Source organism: Andrena cerasifolii, chromosome 15, assembly GCF_050908995.1.
Source record: "Andrena cerasifolii isolate SP2316 chromosome 15, iyAndCera1_principal, whole genome shotgun sequence".
Taxonomy (NCBI): domain Eukaryota; kingdom Metazoa; phylum Arthropoda; class Insecta; order Hymenoptera; family Andrenidae; genus Andrena; species Andrena cerasifolii.
The window spans coordinates 1,760,021-1,783,884 of NC_135132.1; the positions used below are offsets into that span (position 1 = coordinate 1,760,021).

The 23,864-nt window shown below is 42.4% G+C and overlaps 1 protein-coding gene and 1 long non-coding RNA gene across 4 annotated transcripts in view; one reads left to right on the forward strand and one right to left on the reverse strand.

The window, feature by feature from the left end:
- The window catches only part of LOC143377172 (uncharacterized), a 202,541-nt gene that overhangs the window by 84,910 nt on the left and 93,767 nt on the right, over window positions 1–23,864 (reverse strand). The gene's annotated exons all lie outside the window — the stretch shown is intronic.
- LOC143377256 (uncharacterized) lies at window positions 1,057–4,489 on the forward strand. The gene is made up of 3 exons (XR_013087269.1): window positions 1,057–2,329; window positions 3,425–3,534; window positions 4,196–4,489. It is a non-coding gene; the product is annotated as an uncharacterized LOC143377256 (long non-coding RNA).

The following is a 23,864-nucleotide window of genomic DNA, read 5'->3' on the forward strand; positions in this document are numbered from 1 at the left end:
CATTCAAAATTTGGGAAGGAGACTATTTTTATATCGACAATATTTTAAAATCTTAATAAAATATACTTCATACTTAGTACTTTATGTACAACTATAAGCACACAGAAAGGAATATTTCCTGTATGTGTCATAGTAATAAAAATATACGGGAAGGCGAATATTTTATTATTTCAAATTAACATGTAAGAAACATAATGGTTCTACGTTCTCAGGTAACAATTTTGTTCGGTTACTGACAACGATATTTCCAACAGTGGAAGGCACCGCTGTTCCGTCTTACGGGACAAAAGCAGGCTAAGGGCGAGGCGAAAACTCAACGTCGTTTACGGTGGGCAATTATTTGTTCTCGAAACGTTCGTTGGGAACCATTTGCCTGCCAGATGACTAAGAGGCAATCGACATCGTGTCACTCTGTCCCTGTCTCACTCTTGTCCGGCGAAGGCGAGAGTGAGATGGAATGAGAGCGAGCGAGAGGCACTGAAAGCGAGCGAGGACGGTACAAGACAGACGACGCGTTGATGTTTTGTCTCGCTCCGTCTTTCGGACGCCTGACACTCTGTCCTTTGCGTGTGCGACGGGCTTGCGACCATCGCGCACGCTCGCCGCGCGCGCAGTGTTCCATCTCGCTCCCCCCTTCGGCCAGAAAGAAGCGAGAAACGAACACTCGGAATTAGGGCTCTGTTCACGATACGGGCTCAACGCTGGTCCCGACCAGCGAGCCGCTAACGAGGAAATACCGTATTTGTTTGGGATTGGCCCAAACGGCCACAGGTCAAGCCAGCGTGGATTAAAGGCTCCCCCAAACCGACTAACGCGACTAAATCGCGGTAGGTATGCACGATCGCAGTGATGAGATCGGTCGGGCCATCTGTTGACGCGCACCTCAGCTAATTACGCAGCTCTCTCACTTCATCGCGCGGCCGGCTTTGTTTCGCCGGCTCGGTCCTCGTCCAGCTCAGGACGAACAGCTGTCACGTGGGGTGCTGACGTCACAGAGTTCGGCGGAACGGCCCGATCTATACCGCGATCGCTCCTTCTTCTGCGAACCGTCGACAAGACAACAGTATTCTTTCATCACGCGTGCTTGCGCTGCTCTGGAACGGTCCAGAGTCTTTTAATCCGAACTGCTCGGTTCGGCCTCTAACTCTCGCGTACTTTCGCGCTATAGTAAAATAAGTTCAGTGTTATTTCTGTGTTAGTTTAATTGGACAAATCTGTGATATATTTGTGCACGCGTCTTGTAAATATAAATTGACCGTGACCTTAGTTCAAACTTAATAACTGTACACTAGCGAACAAAAAAGTTACCACGTTCCGATTTGTTCTATTTTTGTTATTTTTTAGCATACGTTTGGGACGGTGTATGTTTAATATGCATATTTTGATGGAGAATTTAAAGCTGTATAAAACCCAGTTAAAGTTAAATTTATTTAACTGACAAACAAAAGTGTTATATGACATTGAACGGGGTAACACATTTTTGGAGCCGACAAAGAAGTTACCACGTTTAGTAACGTTTTAGGTTGTCCTAAAAGCAAAAGATGCCGCCACAAAATATATTTTTTTTATTAATATTCAAAAGTGGTAACTTTTTGTTAGCTTTAAAAGTGTGTTGTCTTGTTTAATGGTATGTAGGGTTTTTGTTTGTTAGTTAAATAAATTCAACTGTAACTGGGTTATATATAGCTTATAATTCTCTTTCAGAATATGTATATTAGGCACATACGGTAGTTTTGAGTTGATATTGAAAAGTAATAGAAGTAGGGTGGTTCAAAAAAGTGGTAATTTTTTGTCCGCTACTGTACGTAATGATTATCTTTAACGGCTATTTTATACGCTAATTTCATCGTAAACCTTAAGGGGGCGTCTCCTTTTTGTTATGGTCCGAATCGATCGAAGCGCCCTTGTAAACAGACGGACCCTAATGAAACTACTGCGGTCGGTAAAAAGAAGTTGTACAATGGTGACATCTACCGGTACTCTACGTAGACGAATTTTTGACAACATAGTTGCCGCATGTTCTGTTGTCTCCGTCTCTGCCGCGCTGTTGCCACAGCTCCTTCTATTGAGAAGCTTGGAGGAATACGGCACGAGAGCTGCGTCTAGGCAGCGATCACCAGGCTCCATGTACCGCTGATGGAGGGGGAACATCGACAGGAGCGGTGGTTATGTGTGAGGAACTGCGGTGCGTCAGTCACGCATACGTAACCAAGGCTCCTGTAGGTGTTTCCCCCTCCACAAATAAGTCTGCCCAAGGACTTGTTGCGTGGCAAGCAACAGTTGGCTCACGAACTCTAGAGCAATAGAGACCATGCAGAATTCACAAAATGTAAGTATTATATTGTATACTATTATACAGAGTGACTCTCTGGCTAGAGTATTCAAACGCGATGCCGCCAATAAGCCGCGCCTCGCTGAGTTTCGTGGACGTCGAAGCTCGCGACGAGATTCATTACGGTGTATTAAAAAATTCTTTATTCTTCATTGCATCGATATTGCAGTGATACCAATGCATTCCTGGCATTCTCCCGATTAAAATCATGTCGTGTAATTCGGACTATTTTTAACGAAGTTATCGTGGTACCATTTTCATCGGCACGACATCGATTGACGCCATTTTCGCAAAGATCTGTTGAGAAATGCAGAACGTGGAATTCGTCACTTTCACGTAACTCAGCGAGGCACGGTTTATTGGTGGCATTGTAGATCGAGAGCTGGCTATATAGGGGTCAACGTGACTCGATGCAGTCACAGTTCTTATTGTTGGATTAGTGTTGCCGAATGCGAAATCCCCGTCTGCCGAGTCAGTCCGGAGAACTAACGCGGGGGTGGGCGGTCAAACAGGTAAAATTTGCAGCATAATAACGTCATTCTTGCTGTTCTGAAATTTCATATACTTATTGTTTACGCATTTAATGAACGATATGCAAAATGGCAGACCACCAAGTGGGCCCTAAAGGCGGCTGCCGTTCCAATATGCGGCCGACGGCGGTCCCACTAGGGCAAAGGAGAAACAAATGTATATTTCTCCCTTGCACTAGCGCGCAAGCCACGTATCGCGCTTTTCATCGACGTCTGCCAACGTCTTATCCCCCACTTGGTGGTCTGCCATTTTGCATATCGTTCATTATGCGTAAACAATAAGTATATGAAATTTCAGAAAAGCAAGAATGACGTTCATTATGCTGCAAATTTTACCTGCTTGACCGTTCACCCCCGCGTTAGTTCTCCGGACTGACTCGGCAGACGGGGCTTTCGCATTCGGCAACACTAATCCAACAATAAGAACTATGACTGCATCGAGTTACGTTGACCCCTATCTATCCAGCTCTTAGACTATTGTCTTTGAGGACTCTAGCGAGAGAATCGCACTGTACCATCTTACTATTTGCCAAAAATAATACATTCAACATTTCATTTCCAGATGAAAGATACGGTCCCGACCCCGTCGGGGGGAAGTGGAGGGGGGAGGAGGAGAAGAAGGAGGAGAGGAATCAAAGTAGGGAGGAAAAATTAGAAAAAGCTCTAGCAAAAGTAAGTTATGTTGAAATTATGTGTGTGTACAGTATTATCTCCGTAAGTGTTCGCTGGTCGGGCCGGCGTTGAGCTCCTGTCGTGAACAGATCTCTAATTCCGAGTGTTCGTTTCTCGCTTCTTCCTGGCCGAAGGGGGGAGCGAGATGGAACGCTTTGCCTGCGCGACGGCCGCGAACGCAAAAGACGGAGTGTCAGGCGTCCGAAAGACGGAGCGAGATAAAACATCATCCCGTCGTCTCGCTCGCTTTCAGTGGCTCTCGCTCGCTCTCGTTCCATCTCGCTCTCGCCTTCGCCGGGCAAGAGTGACACAGAAGTGGTGGAGATACATAGCAAGAAACCCGTATCGTGTGCACCAAACCGAACACATACGGAGACAATACTGTATTATTATTGAAAGTGGTATAAGTCGATCTGTAGCTAAAAAATCGTTTGTTTTCTTTAACATTTTTATTGATTATTATTCCATAATAAAATTACACAAGTTTATAGTTTTAAAAACATTACCCGATTTGATTTACGGATGCGAATATTTTGTTGATTCAAAAGCATACCCTTAAATATCCCAATGTATGAATAAATGGACTTATACCAGTTTAAGAAATAACGGCTCATATGTAGGCGTAGAACTAGAAGATGTAATTTTTATGGTACTGTTTCAGTTGAAGAAGGAGCTGAAAAGTTTGAAGTACGGCCGTGGAGGCCGCCGAGGGGGCCGCCGAGGGGGCCGCCGTGGGGGCTGCGGCGGCAACCCCATTATCATTAATAATTATTAATATTATAATATAAATATTAAATATTTAAAAATATAATAATTCTAATTGATCAATGATTGTTCATTTTCTTTGTTTCAATGGAATGTAAAATTTTCTCATTTTCTATTGTATCGACATGAACGTTTCAGTAACATACTGCTGAGATTTTCCAGATGAAAATGAATTTAAACACGGTATAAATCGGATTATTTTTAGCATTATTAGATTAGAAATGTTTCGCATTTATATTTAATTATCCGATTTATACCGCATTTGAATTCATTTTAATGTGGAAAATCTCAGCAGTATGTTACTGAATATTGAAAACGTGACATTTTACATTTTATCAACATTGTACGCCTCTCCAACCGAGATTACAAGTTGCCGCAGAGTGGGGCATTTCGGGTCGAAACACGGCACAAAACATTTTCTCACCCAAATCATATATTTATCGTTAATTTTTCCATTTCATTCAGTTAGGACGTATACTTGTGATCCTATTGATACAGAAAAATTAATGAAATTTCTTTATTTAATGGGTCATAGTACTTTTTTACAAATTGCCGACAATATCGTGCACACTGTACATAGGAAAAAGTTCCGCATCTTTCACATGTAAAAAGACTTCAGTTACTTTGAATTTCAATGGCAGGAAAGGCATTTTTGTAAAAAAAAAGCGTCATAGACCCCTTCTCGTCCCTCTAACTACCTCGTTTGAACTCCCGTTAAAAATAAACAATGAAAATTGGGACATTCAGTAAGATATAATTCCAAAAATATCATGGATATCAAAATCAAATTTGGTACACTTCAAATACATACCTCAACACTTAATTCCACCAAAAATTAGTTGAATTAAGCAAACAATAATACTATAAACAACAATACAAATTCTGAAGAGTTTCGTGGTTCTCTTCTTCGAAACCGTGTAGTCGCGTTAAAAATTAATGAATATGAAAAACAATCATAATACCTGCTGTTTCGTGTACATGCTGTATATAGTGCTTTTTCTTCTTACTAGATTTAAGACGTATCACATAAGTTACTTTTAATAATAGTGTCGCCATCTGACGCGACAGAAAGCGTTCATGAGCTTCTCTCCCCCCACTAATCAACTAACTACGTTTCCGCGATCGCGGAAGTCTTCTCTCCGTCTGCCAGGCAGTCGGTTCTGGTCGGTTCAATGCTCGTGTTCGCAATACTTGCGAATTCTATACTGGTTACGCGAGAGAGAAATAGTGAACGCTTGATAATATCATCGATATCTGTTCCACGCTCGCGTTACGTACGATTCATACCTGATACTCGGGTTAAAAGTTAGTGTGACACAAGAACTTGTAAAGACGAAAACTTTATTATAATCGTTCAAGCCTACGGGACGTTACAAACTAGACGATATTTAAAACTATCCTAATTCTACTCAAATTTACTTATATCTAGTTAACCTACTTCCAACTAATAAACCAAAGGACTGCGTATCGGTTACAGCCACTTGCTTTGTCTAAGATTCTAACTTAAACACCTGCAATCAACTACCTGTAAAAGAAAATTTGCAGTTTAGCGATATTTTTGTAAAAGGACTTAGTGCCGTGTTTCGACCCCAAATGCCCCACTGTGCGCCGCCGAACAGCCCAAATCCTCGCTGGTCGGGACCGGCGCGGCGTTGAGCTCGTATCGCGAGCAGAGCCCTAATTCTCAGTGTTCGTTTCTCGCTTCTTTTTAGCTGATAGGGGGAGCGAGATGGAACGAGTGTCAGGCGTCCGAAAGACGGAGCGAGACAAACAACATCTCGTCGTCTATCTCGCACCACCCTCGCTCGCTTTCAGTGCCTCTTGCTCGCTCTCGTTCCATGAGACAATACTGTAGTATCTTTTATTTGACTTTATCCAGATATTATCTTTGCCCATCTCTGTTCTCCAACTGCTTCGCCGTGATTCATTCAAGCCTCCTTGATGGAAAAATATTGATAGGGGAAATGCGGCAACAGCGCGATTCGACTCTCGATACGTCTCGGCAACTATGTCTTTCCTACATTTATCGGCTAGATTGGACTTCCACCGGTTTTGATGGTACAAGGCACGAATATACCATCAACGCCGGTGACGGAGAAACCTTGAAGCCTCATTCTGTCATTTTTCGGGCTGTCCTGAGTACACGATTCATAAATTCATTATTATTTCAACGTACGGTGCTTATTAGCGTTCAAACGGACCAGACCACCCTGCACGAAAGTCTACCGAAGGCAACTAAACCCGCAAAAACGTCCACCGTGCCGATTCCAGGACGAAAGTTGTAATTTACGGTTTGTTTATTACATCGCGTATACGCAGGCCCGGCGGAACCATGCGCCGCACAAGGGCGCCAGCCGAATGGGACGCTAAAAAAACTAGATCGTACGCTTAATAATAAAGGAATCTAATACCTCACATAAACCAAATATAAATGTAATTCTTTTAAACATATTAAATAGAAAACAAGTGCAAAAAATTGGGGACAACAAAAATTTTTTTGCACAAGGGCGCCAGCTAACCTCGCGGCGGCCCTGCCTACACGTCACGCTGGTGCTACATGGCTGCAGTGCACCATTAGCGCCACCAACGGAGAAGCCTTGAAGCTTCATTCGGACAGTTTTCGAGTCATAAATTCATTATTATTTCAAAGTTGGGTGCTTATTAGCGTTCAAACGCACCAGACCACCCTGCACAGATGTCTACTAGAGGCAACTGTACCCTCAAAAACTTCCTTCTTGCCGATTCCAGGACGAAAGTTGTAATTTACGATTTGCTTACTACACGCGTATACGTGCACGCTTTTCCTAGCTTGTGTGAGCGTATGCACACATTCAAGGCCCGGTGAGACGGCAGCCGTAAGTGTTAATAAACTATATTTAATCTATCAAAGATATTGTTTTACTTAATAAGAACCAAAACTATAACAGTATGCTTATAGTTGTTCGTACGTTTTCGATTTTAAATCTGAACCTATCCCGAAAAAGATAATACCCTATATATTCCCTTCACACAAAGTACTAAGTATGAAGTATATTTTATTAAGATTTTAAAATATTGTCGATATAAAAATAGTGTTTCTCCCAAATTTTGAAAAATTGTATTTATTTAAGTAACAAGAAAACAAGCACATGCCACCGTTTTCTGATTTTAGCGGAAAGCAAGTTGGAGGAAAAATTATTTTCATAAGAAATGCGGTACGATATTGTAATTAATTTAGGCAGCACTTGAACTACATGGTAAATGACAACTATTATCAATTTTTTGCTGAAAAATTACTTTTATTAGGTCAGTTTTTACTAAATTTTACTTCGAATAATTCATTGGTTATTAGCTCCTACAATTTGAATATTTTTTAACAAATTGAAAAATTATATTGCTAAATATGTGTTGTATATTGACTTCCGTTTCCGGTCGCGTGAGAGATAGGTGTGCAAAAGTGTGCGGTGTGTTGGAGTGTGAAAAGCGTAGTGAGAGAGTGTGTAAATGGCAGTGAGTGAGTGGTGAAGGTGAGGATTTGGGGAGGAAGGGAAGAGGGCGAGGTGTATGGGTGGTAGAGGTGCTAAAGTGAGAGAGGAACATTTGGAGGTTAGGATGGCGCGACAGGCGTGGTGTTAAGGCTGCCGTCTCACCGGGCCTTGAATGTGTGAGTACGCTCACTCAAGCTAGGAAAAGCGTGTACGTATAAGCGAAACCGTTTCAACCAACTTTCATCTTGGAATCGGCAAGAAGGAAGTTTTTGAGGGTACAGTTGCCTCTAGTAGACATCAGTGTAGGGTGGTCTGGTGCGTTTGAACGCTAATAAGCACCCAACTTTGAAATAATAATGAATTTATGACTCGAAAACTGTCCGAATGAAGCTTCAAGGCTTCTCCGTTGGTGGCGCTAATGGTGCACTGCAGCCATGTAGCACCAGCGTGACGTGTAGGCAGGGCCGACGCGAGGTTAGCTGGCGCCCTTGTGCAAAAAATTTTTGTTGTCCCCAATTTTTTGCACTTGTTTTCTATTTAATATGTTTAAAAGAATTACATTTATATTTAGTTTATGTGAGGTGTTAAATTCCTTTATTATTAAGCGTACGATCTAGTTTTTTTAGCGTCCCATTCGGCTGGCGCCCTTGTGCGGCGCATGGTTCCGCCGGGCCTGCGTATACGCGATGTAGTAAACAAACCGTAAATTACAACTTTCGTCCTGGAATCGGCACGGTGGACGTTTTTGCGGGTTTAGTTGCCTTCAGTAGACTTTCGTGCAGGGTGGTCTGGTCCGTTTGAACGCTAATAAGCACCGTACGTTGAAATAATAATGAATTTATGAATCGTGTACTGAGACAGACACGAGAAATGACAGAATGAGGCTTCAAGTATTCTCCGTCACTGGCGCTGATGGTATATTCACGCTACATAGCATCAGAATCGGTGGAAGTCCAAGCTAGCCAAAAAATGTAGGAAAGACATAGTTGCCGATACGTATTGAGTCGTATCGCGTGGTTGCGGCATTTCCCCTATTACTATTTTGTGGTCAGGGAAGCTTGATAGTGAAGTGAAATTAGGATCTGACTGCGGAATAATTCCCAGCAAGCCAAATTTTTATATGGGCCTTTATTTCGTTGTTTTAAGCAATATGTCAGAAGTCACCATCAATGTGACCGTCGATGAAAATTTTACAGAGAATCAAAGGTTAAAGAAAGGTCTTTCTCGAATGTTATCTAAGTATCAGTTTTACGACAAGAATAGTTATTATAAAATTTGTAGCTTAACAAAATTCGGCACAAAAAAGATTATGAGTTTTTTCGTAGGAGTAACCATTCATGTATATGTATATATCGTGGCGTACAAAATTTTAACCCTTATTACTTTTGACAAGGGCAGATCTCGAACCCGTAATTTAAAAAATTATGAAACTTTGTGAAAATGTAGAGGGTGTCCTCCTGAGTACAACGCAATTTTATTTGCTGCTCAAATTCACTCCAAGTGGGTGAAATTGACCCCTGAAAATTTTCCGATTTTGTGTTATTACTCGCGAACTGTAAAAGATAGAAAAAAGTTTTTCAGAAAAAAGTTAGTTCTTATAATTAGGACTATCATTTGGGAACTTACAGGTCTTACAGTTTGCGAGTTACAACACGAAATCGGAAAAAAGCCGGATATTCGGGGGTCAATTTCACCCCCTTCGAGTGAATTTGGACAGCAAAAAATTTGCGTAATTCATACATATATCTCTTCTATACATCCCCAAAGATTAAAGTTTAAGTTTTTACCCTTTGGCTAATAGGGACTGTTGACATATTGTTTAAAACGACGAAATAAAAACCCGTACAAAAGTTTTGCTTACTGGGAATTATTCCGCAGATTGACCATATTTCCGTCTAATTTTACTGGACTATGAATGAACGGTAAGCGGCTGGCAGGGCTTGAAACTGTTATTATAAAGATTTCGGTTCTTGAAAGAGTTATGAAGAACCTTTATTCGGAATAACCGTTATAAAGAACCTAAATATCAGACTATATAAGTATAAGTTACGGTTCCTATATAGCTCTGTAACTTTTATTTTTTAGGTTCTATATAAGTTACAAAGCGGTTATAGAACCGATTCTTGTAACGATTGTACAGAATTTTACAGTAAATGAAATCACAACATATTACAACTATAGATTACTCTGTTTAATCAAATTGTTTAAAAATTATTATAAATAAGTAAGCAAATATATATTATGTACACATTTGTACATATGTATACAAGTGATCCTTGCATACCGCCGAGTGTATACATATACATATGTACAAATGTGTACATAAAAAATATTTGCTTACTTATTTATAATAATTTTTAAACAATTTGGTTACACACAGTAATCTATAGTTGTAATATGTGGTGATTTCATTTACAAATTTCATGTAAAATTCTGTACAGTCGTTACAAGAATCGGTTCTATAAACGCTTTGTAACTTATATAGAACCTAAAAAATAAAAGTTATAGAACCTAAAAAATAAAAGTTATAGAGGTATATAGGAACCGTAACTTATATTTATATAGTCTGATATTTAGGTTCTTTATAACGGTTATTCCGAATAAAGGTTCTTCATAACTCTTTCAGTCAGAACCTTTATATAACAGTTTGAAATAATTATTTTCGAAACCTATTCAAGCCCTGGCGGCTGGAGAAGCACAGATAGAAAAGAATAGCCCGAGCGCAGAAGAAGATATCCGAGATAAGAACGATATTTAATATTAAGTCATTCAACGTCAAACGAATCACTTTTTGCCTTGTGGGATTTTGAGCGATCTGGCCAAATTGTAGGAAAATCGTCAATGGAGAATTACACAGAATGAGAGAAGATAATAAGAATTGCGAAGTTAAGAAGGGCATTATCAAAATAAAAAACTATTTAAATAACAAATCAAATAAAAGAGACTTCATCTTAATCCGTCGTTGAATAAAAATAACCCGAGTTATCTTTATTTGAAGCGCCACGGATGAATAAGCTTATTCGACGGAAGTTCATCCGACGGCCACAGATACTTTGTTTATTCGAAGGCCTTTCATTGTTAAGTATTCGAAAGGCCAAGGGGTTTATGATGCGGACGTGGTCTCTTTGCTATTTTTGAACTTAAGAGTTTCATTAGCGCGATTATCGTGACTGGTAGACATTTGGTATAATAAATAGGGGAAACTTCAAATCCCAGTTATGACGGGTACCCTTGGAGCCTCTCCTGACGCTCAATAGCGATTGACGTATCCTAAACTCCATGGACAGGCCACGCACGTGAGGGTCGTGTCTTCCGCGGGACCTTGGGGTCTGCCTCGGGGTCTCGGTAGAATTTCTCCCCACTGCATTTTGTTTATGCGGAAAGGTGGGCGGAGTGTGGACAATTTTCGGGAAACCGCCCAACGTGCCACATTTCAAAACTGATTGGTGTATGAACATTTCCACCCTGATCGGACCTCCGTAGTAGAGGTTGGTGGTGGGATAAACCGAGGTCTCGTTAGAGGGGTCGCGGAGGAGGAAGATCAGAACTCAACTGAGAAACGTCACAAAAAGGTTCTCGACTCTTGTCAGCCTTAGAAACGGCCATACATACATATACACATTTATACTTTGACTCTTGTCGACCACAGTAACGGTCAATTGTAATAAACGTTATTGTTTTAAAAATCGAGCGTGTTACTGAACCAGCATTCATCCACGTAACAATTACGCTCAAAACATTGGTCTTTCGAGCCGGATATCGTGTTCAGTGTATCGGTATTCAAGTGACACCAGGACTTTGTGAGAATTTGAGTCACGTATATCCCCGGACTTGGATACATTCAGGTGTGATTGACAATCTCGATCAGTACCACGGACTAGCCGGTCAGCACCCTGCAACTTGGATCTGCTGACAGGCATCGCCATTGGGACACCAGGAGCAGTTTCTGTTGGAATCTTCTGAACTGGCGGTTTCGTTAGCGTTTTCTGGACTTTCGTCACGAAGGTGACGGTGTCGACATCCTGCACGAGATTCCGTAGCTGCGCCTCTATTCCGAAGACTGGGTCAGTGGAGGCAGGAGATCAACGCACCGATCCCTTAAGTATCCTCAACTTCCATAAGGTCTTTCTTGCACGATTTGAACTGTGATTATTTTGCGCGTTTGATATGGACGCATCGTTGAAAAGGTTGGTTATGGAGCGCGGTCAGGTCAAAGCCAAACTCACTCGTTTCAGAACGTATTTTGAATCGTTGGACAGTTCTGCACCCGTGCGGGAACTCCACGAACGAACGGGGAAATTGTCATTGTTATTCGAAAATAAATTCGACGGGATTCAATCGGAAATCGAGATTAGTGTAAGTGGCACCGAATCAGAAGCAACACATTCTGAGGAACGTGAAATATTCGAGAATCTGTAGTATATAAGTACATCTCGGCTGCTAAAGAACGTATTGAACAGGCATCACGTCCAGTGCCAAGTACATCGCGTACTCCGACGACGGAAGTTTCGTCATACGGTGTGGTGGATCACCAGTTTACTGTGCCACTTCCTAAGCTAAAGTTACCGGCGTTCGAAGGTACGTGTGGCGACTGGATTCGATTTCGGGATACGTTTGAGTCGGTTATTAACACGAGTGACAAGCTATCGAGCATCCAGAAATTTCACTATTTAGATTCCGCGTTAAATGGCGAGGCTGCACGAACCATCCATACTTTGGGGGTTTCGGAGGCAAATTATGTCCGAGCATGGGCAGCTTTAAGGGCACGGTACGATGACTTGCAAGCATTGACTCTGCATCACGTCAAAGCATTGTTTGATGTTCAGGTGGTGACAAAGACGTCATATTCAAGTATAAGACAGCTTTACGATGATTACAACAATCATTTGCTAACTTTGAAGTCATTAAATGAACTCGTCGATTCGTGGGATTGTATAATTGTCCATCTAATATCAACAAAATTTGATTCCGTGACGAAACGTGAGTGGGATAAGCGGGTAATGAAGATAGCTGATAGGCTAACGTGGAAACAAATGGCAGAGTTTTTAGAATACCAATGCAAGTATCTACAAAGTTCTGCCATCGATAAACCAGTTGCACCGCACATGCCATCGAAATCGTCGAATAAGTCATTTCCGGATGTTAAGCGTGAGTGTCCGGTAAGTACTGTATCATACATAGCGAGAACGTCTGAGAAATGTCATCTGTGCACTGAGGAACATGCACTGTTTGGGTCTGACCAATTCCAGAGACTGACACCCGTAGAACGTAGTAATAAGGTTCGACAAATGAACCTCTGCTTTAATTACCTGCAACCGAGGCATCAAAATAAGTTTTGTACGCGCGGGTCATGTAGGAAATGTGGCAAAAAGCACCACACGGCGTTACACTTTGAAACTCCTGCATCGCTCCGCGAACCCGAGGTATTGGCCCGTGAAATCGAGGTAGATACAATTACAACGCCTGCGGTACCTGGGGCTCGTGTTTCCTTGGCAAGTACGCATTTTATCTGGGACGGGTTATACGTGCTATTAGCAACCGCGGTTGTCGATTTGGAGGATAGTGAGGGTAGGAAACACAAATGTAGAGCACTTTTAGATCCGGGTTCACATTCCCATTTCTTGACAGAGGAATTATTTACGAAATTAGGGCTATCTTGTCATCTATTTACTGGAACGTTTTCGGGAGTAGCACACCAATTATGTACTATCGATAATTGGACTCACACGAAATTACATTCACGTTTCACTTCCTTTGAAACATCTCTGCGATGTTTAATACTTCCGAAAATAACAGATGATCTCCCTAACGTGTCGATAAAACGAGACGTAATACCGATTCCGTCAAATTTGAAGATAGCAGATCCGCAGTTTTATGAAACGGGAAAAATTGACGTACTGCTTGGTGGAGGTTTGTTTTGGAAATTGCTATGCGTGGGTCAACAGGACCTCGGATCAAGTTATCCGATAGTACAAAAAACGCAGTTAGGCTGGATAGTTGCGGGAGGTATGTGTCTGTGTCCGCGTTACGAACGGCCAAAAGTTGCATGTCATATGGTTACAAATGATGATCTACAAGCTCAATTGCAGAGGTTCTGGACCGTGGGAGAAGGGGCTACGTGCCACGATAAGACTGCCTATAGCGAGTGCGAGCAATATTTTCGGGATACAACTACGCGAGACGCCAGTGGACGATTTGTAGTTAGAATTCCGTTTAAACCAGAGATTAGAACGCTTGGAGACTCGCGTAAGATGGCGGAGAAACGTTTTTATTCGATTGAATGTAAAGTCAGTAGGAATATCGGATTACGAAGGGAATACGTCGCATTCATGCAACAGTACGAGGATTTAGGACATATGACGCGAATTACATGTGGTCAGGTAATTACGTCGGGATATTATCTGCCACATCATGCGGTGATCAAACAAATCAGCACAACGACTAAACTCCGCGTTGTCTTCGATGGTTCGGCAAAAACCACAGCGGGGTTATCGATAAATGAAGTACAGAAAGTAGGGCCGACGGTACAGGACACGTTATTGGCTATCGCGCTACGTTTCCGAAGGCATAGGTACGTCCTGTCGGCAGACGTGGAAAAAATGTATCGACAGATCCTTATTGCACCAGACGAACGGTGTTTTCAAAGAATCTTATGGCGACCCACCGATAGGTTTCCAGTTCAAACATACAAACTTAACACGGTTACATACGGGACAGCCTCCGTGCCGTTTTTGGCAACAAAGGTTCTTACACAACTAGGCAAGGATAATGCTGTGACCTTTTCAGCGGCAAGTTGGGCGATAATGAAAGATTTTTATGTTGACGATCTGCTGACGGGCGCGAATACAATTGACGAAGTTAGGATATTACGTCAACAAATTTCGCAGATTTTGAGTACCGCGGGGTTCACATTGCGAAAATGGGCGTCAAATGATCCGCGTATTTTAGATAACCACGACGAACGTCCACAACGGGTGGAGATTAAGGCTGACAAGGATCCAAAAACTTTGGGCCTTTTGTGGGTAGTACAAGACGATTTGTTACGGTATTCGGTTACGACTTCGTCTCCGCAACGCATAACAAAACGCAGCATCTTGTCGGAAATATCAAAGATCCTCTCGGTTTGGTAGGTCCAGCGACAATTCGGGCAAAAATGATTTTGCAAAGGTTGTGGTAACTTAGAGTGTTGTGGGATGAATCGTTACCAGAAGATGTGCACACGGAATGGCAAGGTTTTTCAACGCCAATTAGCTTCGCTCAACGAAATAAATATTCCGAGGCTCGCAATGATCGGGACGACAGACAAGGTCGAGCTTCATGGGTTTTGTGATGCCTCCGAGAAGGCATATGGGGCGTGTGTCGGGTAATAATCAAGGCGTATTTATGTGTGTTTGTTTGCTTTGCAACTAAAGCGGTTCATCTTGAATTAGCTTCTGACCTTACTACCGAAGCTGTTCTCAATTCTCTACGCCGATTCATAACACGCCGAGGTCGATGTAGTCACATTTTCTCGGACAATGACACCAATTTCGTCGGAGCTCGTAATAAGTTGAGGGATCTCGGAATTTTATTATCAGATAATGAGCACCGATCGCAGACCTCCGACTTCTGTAGTACGGAAGGTATTCAATGGCACTTTATACCTCCCCACGCACCCAATTTTGGCGGTCTGTGGGAAAGTGCAGTAAAATCAGCGAAGTACCATTTGAGGCAAGTGATTGGACAAACGACTTTAACGTTTAAAGAGTTCTATACGGTTTTAACGCAGGTCGAATCGTGCATGAATTCTAGACCTTTGTGTCCATTGACCGACGATCCGTCCGACCTTACTCCTCTCACACCTAGCCATTTCCTATTGGTGGCTTAATGACGTATTTGCCAGACCCTGATCTTCGAAACGTTAAACCAGCTCGGTTGATTAGATACCAGCATCTGCAGTACATGTTACAGCATTTTTGGACGAGGTGGCAGAAGGAGTACTTACATCAGCTCCACCAGCGGACCAAATGGCGGACAAGCACTCCAGCTAAATTCGGTCCAGGGACACTGATGGTCGTCAAGGATGATAACACCCCACCACTCAAATGGCACATGGGGAGGTTCGTAGAAGTCCATCCTGGCAAGGATGGTGTCACACGCGTTGTCAGCGTCACGCTATCTGACAGCACTGTCAAACGACCAGTGAAAAAGATTTGTATCCTGCCATTAGACGACGAAGCAGAAGGACGATCTGAAGCACCCCAGCCAGCCGTGTAGGCTCAGGGTCTAGCCGAGGAACGAGTTGTGTAGTGATATGGATACTTGTAGAGCTTTAACACTTAATGGACTAGTTTTAATACGCACTTTATGTTAATACTTGTTACGACGTGTACTGTTCAAAGACATTTAGGCTAAGTTCTGTGTTTTTTCTTATGTATAACTTGTCATTTTTGTATGTACTCGACATTTTCGATGCTTTAGTATTACTCATTTATGTTAGCATTTTACGACGTCTGTTGAACGCGATGCCAACCATTCTCCATGGTGTCTGATGAAGGCTTCAAACAACTGATGGATGTTGTGGAGCCTCGATACCGGATCGCCGGCCGGGCCACATTCGCCGACGAAATCGTGCCGCGGGTATTCGAAACAGAAAGAAAGTGCAGGACATCATCAACGAGGATGCGAAAACTGTAAGTATAACTTCTCCAATGTTTATGACATTTATCACTATCTTTTATGTCATATTGAAGAACATTTGTAACTATATTAAAGATATACACCTACACATTAACTGTTTTGGATTTGACACGGACATTCGCATTTACCACGGACGGCTGCACGTCACGCTCGAAGGAGCGTTTCATTTCGTTAACGGTGCATTACCTAAATGCAGATTTTTTATTGAAAAATTACATGTTACAAATAGAGTGCGTCACAGAGGCGCACACAAGCGAGAATCTCAATTGCAAAAAAGTTTAAGCGTGGGACCTACTGAGAGAGGACCTCACAATTTTCGTTACCACAGATAACGCGGCCAACATTGCTAAAGCAATCAAACTCTGCGATAAGTGAGCGTATCCCTTGTTACGCCCATACGCTGCAGGTAAATAAACAGTTGAATGTTAAAATGAATAATAGATCGTTAACATTTCCTATGTAATGCAGCGAGTTTTTTTTCAGTTAATGGTAAAGGACTCCATTGAAAAATCCAAAGACCTCAATGACATCCTAAAAAAGTGCAAAACCATTGTCACCTTCTTTCATCGGTCTGCGGTGGCATTCGAAAAATTGCAAACGGTCCAGGAACAGGACAATCCCGACTTCAAGCCCCTAAAACTAATCGGCAACGTGACGCGCGATGGAAATCGCAGTACGACATGCTGAGTTGCTTACTCGAGGTACAGCACGCAATTAATACAGTTGTGTCAACGGGGAATGTCGGACATCGTGACAAGTAGCGAGTGGAAATTATTCCAACAAGCAACGCTGCTAATGACCGTAGAAGATTCTCCAACGCTCTACCGGTATATTTCTTCCATTAACTACCTACAGTAGTCGTTATCCTGCCGAATGCATGATACTATATCGAAAGACGGTTCTCAATTCCGACAAGACCTGTTAGAATCAATGATAATTACGATGATTCTGGACCCTCGCATCAAGGACCGGTTATTGTCGGCAGACGCCAAAGATTCGGCTCACACGACCCTGTGTTCGTTTGCGAATAAGTACCTCGAGGTAAGCGGCGTGAATGTCGGGAGTGAGGCAAGCGCACCGTCGAGCGGAACGTCAGATAAGTGTGAAACAATGATCAGATTATGTGATACTATGTTTCATGTTGTATGTTATATATTTTATTTCTATGACAGAATCAGCGTTAAGGACGTTGAAAGACTTTTGTACCGATATTGGGAGGAACGAGCTGGAGATTCCGGATGACTCGCTCCAAGCAGAGATCGAAAGCCAAATGGAGGAAAAAGTTACATCGGCGGAATTATGTATTCTACAGTGGTGGAGGGAGAATAGGACGCGATATCCCAAACTGGCGCGTGCAGCACAGAACATTTTGGGCGTGCCAGCATCGCAGGCGTATAGCGAGAGGCTATTTTCGCGTACCGGCAACGTAGTCACAGAAAAGCGGACATGCCTCCTGTGACACAGGGTGGAACAGCTCTGTATTCTATCAGCGAGTATGTGCCAATAACATTGGTACATGCAAAAAAACCTTATTAATTTACTAATGGGCGATCTACGATTTCCATTGAGTTTTAACTATCTAACAGTCCCTGCAATTGTGTTCATTTTGTTACAGCAGGTCTACGCAGTGTAGTGTAAATTATACCGTTTTCATAGGCGCAAAATCTTTTTAGAGCCACCATGATGTACAAAGTCCGACCGAGCAACCTCCCCGCGGTGTACATCGGTTAATGCTAATGCTGGCGGCACGTGACCTTCGCAGAACTTTTCAAGGTCATCGGAAGGTCAAACAAATAACAATATGATATGCCCCCCTCATGTAATATAATGTAATAGGGCCCTTTACACGGACGCTCTTGTGCGCCACACGCCGCCGCGCCGGCGGCCGCCACGCAAAAGTATGTGAACGCCGGAGCGTCCTCCTTTGTGCACGCCAGAAGGTTATACTCGGCACTACTTAGAGACAGCGGGTTCGGACTCAGATTTCTACGTCGCCTCCTCATGTTTTTTCCACGATACAGCGCAATCTTACATTGTGTATTACCTGTTCAATGTATATTATCGATCTGCGAAACGATCGGCAAGACGATCGCGGTATACATCCGCGAAAAGTATACGAATTCCTCGATATACCTGGCTTATAGAGGATATCATAAATGCTGTTATTGTAGGGCACACTGAAACATCTGTTTTTTCGAAGCTACATTTGGTTGACCTCAAGGTGGTACAAATCATGGAAATGGTTTATGACTCAATTATAACGACTGTAAAATTTTGCAAAACTACATTAAAAAATGTCCGCATATTTCCCGAGAATGCGATGGCAAATGAAATTGCAGTTAACACATTCACTGTTGTGACGATTATAATTATTACTATTGGCGGAAATAATTACCATGCCATTGCTTGTTCTAATATAAAAACTAATATTGATAGACAATAAATACACATAGGTATGCAAGTAATGTTATATGTAAAATAAATGATGAAGAGATGTAATATGCAAGATGTTTTGAACAAAAGGGGCAGTCTTCTGATTGCGCGTGATGCAGGTCAAATTGAAAGCGTGGCGCGCCAGAATTGGGAAAACTAAGCACGACAGTTCTGCCCGCGCGCAATTTACATAAGAGACAGAAAAGGTAGTTAGAAGTAGAAAACGGCACTTGAAACCAAGGGTTCGGCGTGGCGCGTGGACTTTCCGACAGTGCGGAAAGTTCTGAAGCGCGCGCCGCGCCTGGCAGCCTGGTTTTTACTTTTTGGTAAAAAATACCTGCTCCTTTTATGATTTGTATTACTTGTGTAAAAGTAGTCCGATTTGCATGACATTTCATATGATTTTAATTGGGAGAACATCAGGAAGCCACTGGTGTCACTTCCATAGCGATACGATTAAGAATAAAAAATTTCTTAATACGCTGAAATGAATATTTCACATTTTCACCCTTGATTGCGGAGCGCCGACCTCGATTCGCTGCGGCCGGCCGAGGATTCATACCTGTTTCAGAAAAACAGCATTCTGTATTCTTTATCGTATCGATATGGAAGTGATACTGATGGATTCCTTATGTTTTTAAAATGAAAATTATACCAAATTTCATGTAAATCGGACTATTTTTAACGAAGCTAGCGAGTACTTTGGGTAGCGAACTAGCTTGACACTCATGAAAAAAGACTAGTATCACGCCCGTCACTAATCAATACGCCGCGCGGAGACGGAGCACAATCTTTTTTTATATTCCCTAAAGATTGAAGCCACAACGTTGGAAGTAAATATATTTAATGTCACTGGGTCATTAAACCGATCCTGGTCATCGACGGACGCGTCCAGTGCACAGCTGGTTCCAGGTATACGACGCGACCCAAAGTAAAGCGTCGCAACGTTAAGTGCGTTCGGATTAATGTATCGAATATTCACTTCACTGCACGGCTACTAACACTAATCACTTCATTTATTTTTCACGGAACCTGTTGTCCCTACGTTATAAAAATTTGTGGAAATGAATTTTCACTTGGCGTTCGGAGCCGCGGGTACAGCCGCGCAAATGCTCGTACAACAGTAGTTGCGGCTCCATTGTTCCGGGCATACCCTTGTGTAGAAAACATTTCCCTGATGCGATTGCTAACTGACTGACAGGATTTCTTCCAAGGAGCTTGCGCTATCCCCAAGTACATACTTTCTCTCATTCCATTATGAGTTAACTCCCACCAGGATAACCGGCCTTAGGTAAAAAGAAGCCACCCCATTTTCGAAATACACGTGCTTTGCAGAAGTGCAACGAACGAACCCATCGGAGCAGCCAAAAATTCATCAGGCTGATCGGCCTGAGCATTTCGCTAAGGTCGCAGACAGAGGATTAGAAAATCCTGTTTTCTGTTTCCCTTTTCCGACATCTTGAGTTCGCTACGAGGCGGAACCAGCTAAGCCATAAATTTCTCAAAACTGTAGAAAACGTACGAGTGCGTCTCCATACCGGGTATATCATATTGGGTGTTCTGTACCTCCCACCAACCTCCCATCCAGATCTTTATGATAAGCATGCTTGTTGCGTTACGGAGCTTTTTCATGAGTTTAGCGATGACGTGTTTTGTATTTTTGGTGATTTTAACCTTCCCCATGCAGTCTGGCCTCTTGTCTCCTGCTCAACTTGCACTAAAAAACCTGGTATCTCTGCCCATGAATCTATGGCTATTGACCTCCTCCTTGAGGGGTACAGTTACTGTGGCCTGGCTCAGGCAAATACGATTTTTAACTCTTATGATAGTATGCTAGATTTAATCTTTGTTAATGACTCCGTGATAGTTGTTGATAATGCTATTAATTACCTAATCTCTCCGGATCAGTATCATCCACCAGAAATAGTGCATCTGAGCAATCAATTCTTGTCTTCGTGCCATACCAGTGGCAGTACTACCTACACGGACTTCAAACATGCCGACTATCATAGCATTATCAACTACTTGAACGCTGTTGACTGGGATTCGGTGACTAGAGAGGTGGACCCGAACACTGCCGTTGATCGTCTTTACTCTCATCTGAACGCAGTTATTGCTGCTTTTGTCCCTGTGAGGACAGTTAAGCGCTCTTCCTATCCACGGTGGTTTTCGCCACGATTGAGATATCTCATTCGGGAAAAGAAGAGAGCGCATAAACTATATAAAACCTCCAATTTGCTTAGCGATTACTTGACCTTCTCTAGTCTCCGCTCTCAATGCAAACTACTAATGAAGAATGACTATCGTGCGTATGTTGCCACCGTCGAAAGCTCTGTCCGGTACGACGTTCAGAAGTTCTGGTACTGGTTAATGCTAAGCGCGGTAACCACGGACTTCCTAGTACCATGCACCATGGAACTTATTCGGCATCGTCGCCCTCGTCAATCGCAAATCTCTTCGCTACCTACTTTGGCTCCGTTTATGCGTCTCCGGTGGATCAACCCTCAGCCGTGATTATGGACCAAGCTTCATATAAAAATCTACACTTTAATTCACTGTCAATTTCCATTGGGGACATTTTCTCCAAGCTCAATGAGCTTGACACGAACAACAGCCCGGGTGCCAATGGTATCCTCCCTCTGTTTTTTAAACAGTGCAGCTTTATTCTCTCGAGGCCCCTTTGGAACATTTTTAATGCCACATTTGCCAGGGGAATTTTCCTCTTGGTTTGGAAGTCAAGCCTGGTTACTCCCGTATTCAAGGCTGGGGAGCGTTCTGATGTTAGTAACTATCGGCCCATTAGTAAATTATCTACATTACTTAAAGTCTTTGAAGAGCTGGTTACTGATAAGTTGTCTTCCCAGCTCTCTAGCCACCTGTGCGACGAGCAGCATGGTTTCGTGCCGAATCGTTCTACGTCCACTAATCTTGCGGTGTATCAAAGCTTTGTTTCCAGGGCTCTTGACAAGGGCTTACAGGTAGACACTGTCTATACGGATTTTCAAAAAGCTTTTGATAAAGTCAATCATTCTTTGTTACTACGCAAGCTTTACTTCTGGGGTTTTTCTGAGCCCCTCTTATCCTGGTTTAAGAGCTATCTCTCGAAGCGTGAGCAAATTGTATTGATTGAGAATTGTCGGTCTTTCCCGATTAGTGTTACCTCTGGCGTTCCTCAGGGGTAGCACCTTGGTCCCCTGCTCTTTAATGTCTTTATTAATGATATTGTTGATATATTCTCAAATACCAGTGTCTTTCTGTATGCTGACGATCTTAAGGTGTTCAGGACTATCCAGTGTGACCAGGATGCAGTCAGTATGCAGGAGGATTTATCTAGGTTTGAGCAATGGTGTACCGGGAACAGGATGCGGCTTCATACGGGGAAGTGTGTGGTGGTCAGGGCCTCTCGCGCTAGGTTTTGTGTTGTATACCCTTACAAGTTAAATAATGTAACGCTTAATGAGATCTCTGAAGTTACTGATCTTGGGGTGTGTATTGCACCGTGTTTAGACTTTAGGCCTCATTATGCGCGCTGTACAAATAAGGCTATGAGAACTCTGGGTTTTATCTCCAGATTTGCAAAGCACTTTCGAGATAGGCAGTCATTGAAACTTTTATATGTTGCCCTTGTTAGACCTCACTTAGAATATGCCTCGATTATTTGGAGCCGAAGGCATGCGAAATACATCAAATCAATTGAAAGGGTGCAACATAATTTTTTTAGGTTCGCTTTACGTGTCCTTGGGAATCCTATGGGTAGGGACGATCATGACTATCGCCCTGCGTTGACTTACTTTAATATTACTACTCTTGAGGACCGTAGACGTAGTGCTGACATGATCTTCCTATACAAGGCTATAAATGGTCATATAAATTGCTCTGATTTGCTGGCCTTGGTTACTTTCCATGCTCCGCAGAGACTTATGCGTTCTAGGCCGCTTTTTATTTCGAGGGTCCCCCAGTACCAGTATTACTCGGTAAACCCGCTTGATCAAGCTATGTATGCGGCGAACTAATACTTTAGCGACATTGACCCGTTTACTGCCTCCCTAAGTTCGTTTTTGTCGTTGCTAAATAGGCATGTTACTCACTTTTGAGCAGACAATTAGTGTATAGTTTATAGTTTATAGTATTTACTCAGTTACGTGTTACCTCCAGAATCTTAACTGATCAGACTGCCATTCCTACTGATTATGTATAGTTTGTATGCTATGGGTATTCCCGTTTATTAATAAATAATAATAAATAATAATAAATAAAACCGTTCACTACCGCCGACTCGCGGGACAATACGGTCATAAACCCCGGCGCGCGGCTACGCTAGCACGGGAACTCGGCCGCCAGACTCGCGCTCTGATTGGTCGGTGCTTTTTGTTAATATCTCGTTAACGAAACCTCGGAGAATATTTTGTCAAAGGAAGAAGTTGTTTCCAATCACCCCCTAAGTCACCCCCTTCAAGGAACCGCAGCATTTTTGGAACACCCTGTATAAACCCTTTGATTTCAACTCTCGTTGGTTCAAAGCTACACAGTCACGCGTAGAATTACGTCGTGCTACGCTCGTATGGAGTTGGTTAAGGAGGGAGGTTACCCTCGATAGCCCTAAAAAAGGCCTTTTTTCAAACGCAAATTGTAAAGTGATAAATAACAGCAGGGAGAAGGCTTTTTTTCTAGTTTTAATCGTTATTCTATGAGCTTTAACACCAAACAAGAAAAGTCTAAATATCTCTATGTACATAAATGTTGAGAGTAAAAACGTAAAGGCGTGTACCCGGTGCACCGTTTGATTGCGAACATAAAATCTCGAAATCCGCTCCAATTTGGATGAAAATTTAATGAGAGATGCAGAATACAATTCCCTACGATGTGTCGGGAGCAGATTTTCGAATAAAAATAATACAATTTTTATGTTGAAAAATACGATTTTATTTTTTTTTAAGAATTTATCTCTAAAATCTGCACCCGACACATCGTAGGGAATGGTGTTCT